Consider the following 7,500-nt stretch of genomic DNA (forward strand, 5'->3'; position numbering starts at 1 on the left):
ATCATTACCTGAGTTCCAAGTCCAGGAACGCCTCATGCGATTCATAGTGACGTCACAAGGCAACCTCGATGACGTAGAAATCGTCATAGTACCGCCATGTCTGCATGGCAGCGTGTTATCCTAGGTGTTTGTAGTGTTTTGGGTTTACATCCTACTCAAATCACATTGATTTTGGACTCACACTATTAGTACACAATCCATCTCTCGAAATTATAATGATATGATATACGATACTATGATATAATATACGATATGATATAACGTCTTTTTGCCATGAAAAAAGCACTAAACAAAAATAAATAAAACAGCTTCATAACATAATTAAAAAAAAAAAAAAAACTAAGCAAGAACGTTTTGGGCTCAAAATCCTTACTCAGCCAAAATAAAAAAGGAAATAATAAGATTTTCCGCCAGAAAACTTGAAAAAAAGGAATATTAACTAAAGCGTTCAACAGTCGTGTCGTCACTTCCCTCGTAATGACGCATAGTAACTTAGTAATTGGTTCTAAACTATTGGAACAAAGAAATATTTCTCCGACGAGCATAAAAGTGTATCCAGAGGAGGAAAAAAAACGTTATAAATCTGATCACGTTTTGACTTTTATACATTCTGATCACATGACACATGAAAAATTTCTAGCCAGCATGACGAATAAAAAGTACCGATTCTCTTTGTTTAGAACCAAGCTGCTCGTTTGCTGGGCGGACGTGACATCAGACTATTGAATCCAATTGAAACAAAACCTTGAAAAAAAATATATGACCCATCACCACGAGTACTACTTCTATCTACCTCCAGTAGCAAAAGAATGAACTGTGTGATATAAGACCAAGAAGGCGTATAGGGAATGAGATTAGCGGAAGAGTAGCGTCCCTTAATTGGACGTCACCCATAGTCTGTGACGTCACCGGCGGAAAAGTTATTAGAGAGAGAACGTCATGTTGGTTGTGCGCATGCGTCTCTCGTCCTCACGCTACTCTTCTGCTAATCTCATTCCCTATAGTGAACATCGTGAACGTTTCAACGATAGACAAATTAAGTATTTTCAAATTACCCCTTGGCCCCAGATCAACAATAACAAAAAACGACGACAACGACAAAAGACAGAAGAATGCCTGTGCACAGGGGTGAATAAATTTGCATAATCTATTCAAGATGTTAGAACGACGCAATGGAATTTTTTTTCTCCACCGTTTTTAACGTCGAAGCTATTGATAATATATATATATAATATATATATATATATATATATATATATATATATATATATATATATATATATATTGAGCTTTTTAAAACTTTTATACAGCGCAATATCCACTAAACGTGCTCAAAGAGCTGTACAAGGGGTCCCTGGTCAACAGCAACATTTAACATGTAGGACGGGACATGACGCCTGTTAGGCGATATTACAATTTTTCGGACAAAGACAACGCTGTTAACGTCCAGGTACTCATTTTACACCTGAGTACCTGATTGATACAACTTACTGAGGACTAACAGGCTGTCTAAAAATAATAACTAAGAGCTCAGTGACGTCTAATTCGTTCCTTCTATTGATGTTATGCGTCATGTTAAAATAACTCATATCATATCATCCGCCAGCCGAATAAAAAGTACCAACACACAACCTACGTGTGACGTGTAAAGTCTGATTAATACAATTTTTAGTGAGAACTAATCATTAAAATGAGAACTACTCATTAAAATGACTGACTAAAACAATAACAATAAGCAGAGTGTCGACAAATTCGTTCCTTCTATAAATATCCTAATTGTGACCCATCGTCGCAAAACAGTATTATGTCGGGTGTTACTGATAACGAAAAAAAGCGGTTATAAAGTTAAAATGACTACAATTGTGGAAACTGCACCGTGTTTTAATTAATTTTGGGCGGATCCCCTATATATGTAGATCCCCTACCGAAATAGTATATAATGACACCAGTATACTATATAATGTCACCAATATACCATACAATGACACCAGTATACTATATAATGTCACCAATATACCATACAATGTCACCAATATACCATACAATGACACCAATATACCATACAATGACACCAATATACCATACAATGTCACCAATATACCATACAATGACACCAATATACCATACAATGTCACCAATATACCATACAATGACACCAATATACCATACAATGTCACCAATATACCATACAATGACACCAATATACTATACAATGACACCAATATACTATACAATGACACCAATATACCATACAATGTCACCAATATACCATACAATGACACCAGTATACTATATAATGTCACAATATACCATACAATGTCACCAATATACCATACAATGACACCAATATACCATACATGACACCAATATACCATACAATGTCACCAATATACCATACAATGACACCAATATACCATACAATGTCACCAATATACCATACAATGACACCAATATACCATACAATGTCACCAATATACTATACAATGACACCAATATACCATACAATGACACCAATATACTATACAATGTCCCAATGTACGATACAATGACACCAATATACCATACAATGACACCAATATACCATACAATGACACCAATATACTATACAATGTCCCGATGTACGATACAATGACACCAATATACCATACAATGACACCAATATACCATACAATGACACCAATATACCATACAATGACACCAATGTACGATACAATGACACCAATATACTATACAATGTCCCAATGTACGATACAATGACACCAATATACCATACAATGACACCAATATACCATACAATGTCACCAATATACTATACAATGACACCAATATACCATACAATGACACCAATATACTATACAATGTCCCAATGTACGATACAATGACACAAATATACCATACAATGTCACCAATATACCATACAATGACACCAATATACTATACAATGTCCAATGTACCATACAATGACACCAATATACCATACAATGTCACCAATATACCATACAATGACACCAATATACTATACAATGACACCAATATACTATACAATGACACCAATATACCATACAATGTCACCAATATACCATACAAGGACACCAGTATACTATATAATGTCACCAATATACCATACAATGTCACCAATATACCATACAATGACACCAATATACCATACAATGACACCAATATACCATACAATGTCACCAATATACCATACAATGACACCAATATACCATACAATGTCACCAATATACCATACAATGACACCAATATACCATACAATGTCACCAATATACTATACAATGACACCAATATACCATACAATGACACCAATATACTATAAAATGTCCCGATGTACGATACAATGACACCAATATACCATACAATGACACCAATATACCATACAATGACACCAATATACCATACAATGACACCAATATACTATAAAATGTCCCGATGTACGATACAATGACACCAATGTACGATACAATGACACCAATATACTATACAATGTCCCAATGTACGATACAATGACACCAATATCCTATACAATGTCCCAATGTACGATACAATGACACCAATATACCATACAATGACACCAATATACTATACAATGTCCCAATGTACGATACAATGACACCAATATACCATACAATGACACCAATATACTATACAATGTCCCGATGTACGATACAATGACACCAATATACTATACAATGTCACCAATATACCATACAATGACACCAATATACTATACAATGTCCCAATGTACGATACAATGAAACCAATATACTATACAATGTCACCAATATACCATACAATGACACCAATATACTATACAATGTCCCAATGTACGATACAATGACACCAATATACTATACAATGTCCCAATGTACGATACAATGACACCATTATACTATACAATATCCCAATGTACGATACAATGACACCAATATACTATACAATGTCCCAATGTACGATACAATGACACCAATATACTATACAATGTCCCAATGTACGATACAATGACACCAATATACTATACAATGTCCCAATGTACGATACAATGACACCAATATACTATACAATGTCACCAATATACTATACAATGTCCCAATGTACGATACAATGTCCCAATGTACGATACAATGACACCAATGTACTATACAATGTCACCAATATACTATACAATGTCCCAATGTACGATACAATGACACCAATATACTATACAATGTCCCAATGTACGATACAATGACACCATTATATTATACAATGACACCAATATACTATACAATGTCCCAATGTACGATACAATGACACCAATATACTATACAATGACACCATTATACTATACAATGTCACCAATATACTATACAATGTCACCAATATACTATACAATGTCCCAATGTACGATACAATGACACCAATATACTATACAATGTCCCAATGTACGATACAATGACACCAATGTACGATACAATGACACCAATATACTATACAATGTCCCAATGTACGATACAATGACACCAATATACCATACAATGACACCAATATACTATACAATGTCCCAATGTACGATACAATGACACCAATGTACGATACAATGACACCAATATACTATACAATGTCCCAATGTACGATAGAATGACACCAATATACTATACAATGTCCCAATGTACGATACAATGACACCAATATACTATACAATGTCCCAATGTACGATACAATGACACCAATATACTATACAATGACACCAATATACAATGACACCTTATTATTCCATACAATGTCCCAATTTAAGATACAATGTCACAAAAAATATATATCTTACACAAATGTTATGGACGATATTTATTCGCCACAGCCACCAATTTCTTCACAGCTGGTCTTTACTTTAACCCTTACTGGCAACACTGAATTTATAATAAATCAACAATATTCTCCATCATCTATCTTATTATAGGTTCAAACATGATATATTTTTCACCCTGAGACCAGTTACAAGATCAGAATGTGACATTGATGATCAATAAAGACAATTCAATAATGATTTATAAGTAACCCGATTATCTTGAAACAATACAAAAGAAGAGATGCTTCGACTCTTCCAGGCGGAAAACAGAAATGAAATTAATCACAATTTAATGCTTAATTTGAATCAATTAATATAGAGCTTTACTAACCACAAGTAAAGTGCTAAGCTGCACTTTACAAAGCAACCATATACACACATAAAATTATTTATTCTCTCTCTCTCAGCCCCCCCCCCCCACACACACACACAACACACCCACACATACACACACGCATACACATGGTCTTTCTCTCACACGCACACATACCACAAAACATAACTGTTACACCAGCAGTCAGGGTAGAACTATAAGGACTTAAAGCCAAGTTAGAGTATAACCGAATACCGGACGCAAAGGGGTGTAATAATACGGCTGAAGAAATCATAACATTGACGACGAATCACACAGGATTACCTCTTCGACTCTCGGGATGTTTTCACGTTCCACGTCCAGAATTCAATACGATTTCTATTCCATTCTTCTCGGACACACACACACACACACACACACACACACACACACACACACACACACACACACACACACAATCAAAACTTGACTAACGAAATGGAAACCAATTATTATTATCATTCAGTCAGTCTTACCTGCCTTATTACAATGTTTTACTACGGAAAAACACGTATCTAAAAATTTGGCCAGAAAACTCGTCCCTCAAATATCCATCGAATATCTTCAAATATGACTCGTATCTTGGGTAAAAACTATCAAACCTGGTACTTCATGAACGTCCCAGGTTTGAAGGGTTTTAACTTGATGGATGGTAATTAAATCGATCGATATTTGAAGGACGAGTTTTCTGGCCAAATTTTTTAATTTTTGTCATTCCAAGAGTACGGGGTTGTACAGTATCTGGGTTGTCTGGTCTGTCGAACGCTGACAATAATATAATTTTAAATTAATTTATTTTTGGCCAGTAGACTTTTAGTTTGAAATAAATAAACAAATAAATAAGTAAATAAATAAATAAATATATAAATAAATAAATAAAGAAATAAATAAATAAATAAATAAATAAATATCTACCGACCTATTAAGAAGCTTAATTTTAAGACATTTTGACAAGTCTCTCTCTCTCTCTCTCTCTCTCTCTCTCTCTCTCTCTCTGAGTTTGTGTGTACATCTCAGTGTGTGTGTGTGTGTGTGTGTGTGTGTGTGTGTGGTGTGTGGGGGTGGGCGGGGGGGGGGAGAGAGCGGTATTTAAATCGATCAATACTTTGAAGAAAACAATTCTGGTCAAAAATGACAAATAAAAACGTTTTGTCAAAACAGGCCAGAACGGTACCGACCCCCTTATTCAATGTTATCTACCTATTATCGGATATCAGACCTGCATATATTATACCTATGTATATGCGTACGTGGCTCTTGGATCATATAATTTGCGGTATTGACCAAATATCGTTAAAAGTCTAATCAAATTTTATATTAAATTTAGCTTTTATATAATGCAGTATCCACTAAACGTGCTCAAAGCGCTTTACAAAGGGTCCCTGTCCAACAGCAACATTTAACATTTAGGACAAGACATGACGCCTCTAAGGCGATATTATAATTTTTTTTCGGACAGAGACAACGCTGTTAACGGCCAGGTACTAATTTTACACCTGAGTACGGTGAGATAATGTGAGTAAAGAGTCTTTTCCAAGGACTCAACTATGTACCGAGCGAGGCTCGAACCCAGGACCTTCCGATCCGAAAGCGAGTGTCATACAACAAGACCACATAGCCGCACATATCTAAGACTTATAATTTTGTATCCAATGCCTAGCTTACTCCGATATGCTGCCATATTGACGTAGGTCGCTTATTTATGGAGGTGTATCGTAAATGGTCGCCAACATTATCGGACTTGCCACTCTAATCCACAGACTACTAGGACTAGGAGTCCTGTATTCTCTATGCTCTAATCTACCAAGCAACCAGGAAGAGATCGTATTCAGATGGTTCTAGAAAAGGTTGGGTTCCTATTCCATTATACACGGTCATCTTTCAACACGTATTGGGATATTTATAAGACATCTCTACCCGTTGTTGTCATTGGAGATTGAATGTTGACGTTTTGTATAGTCACCCAAAATCCACTAATGTGCTCAGAACGCATTTACAGTGGGATTCAAAACTAAACTCACTAACTCACACACACACACACACATACACAGAGACACACACACACACATATATATATATGTATATAATATATATATAAAATATAATATAAAATCGCAGTGGTCTGAGGTATGAAGAAGAAGAAAAAGAGAGAAGAAGAAGAAGAAGAAGAAAGAAGAAGAAAAGAAGAAAGAAGAAGAAGAAGAAGAAGAAGAAGAAGAAGAAGAAGAAGAAAGAAGAAGAAAGAAGAAGAAAAGAAGAAGAAAAGAAGAAGAAGAAAGAAGAAGAAGAAGAAGAAGAAAAG

At 35.1% G+C, this 7,500-nt stretch overlaps 1 protein-coding gene across 4 annotated transcripts in view; it reads right to left on the reverse strand.

Moving 5' to 3' along the window:
* Positions 1 to 7,500, reverse strand: part of LOC144970030 (uncharacterized) — a 586,145-nt gene that overhangs the window by 151,361 nt on the left and 427,284 nt on the right. The window lies entirely within an intron of this gene.

This window comes from Berghia stephanieae, chromosome 4 (genome assembly GCF_034508935.2).
Source record: "Berghia stephanieae isolate SIO BIC M18660-M18661 chromosome 4, UCSD_Bste_1.3, whole genome shotgun sequence".
NCBI lineage: Eukaryota > Metazoa > Mollusca > Gastropoda > Nudibranchia > Aeolidiidae > Berghia > Berghia stephanieae.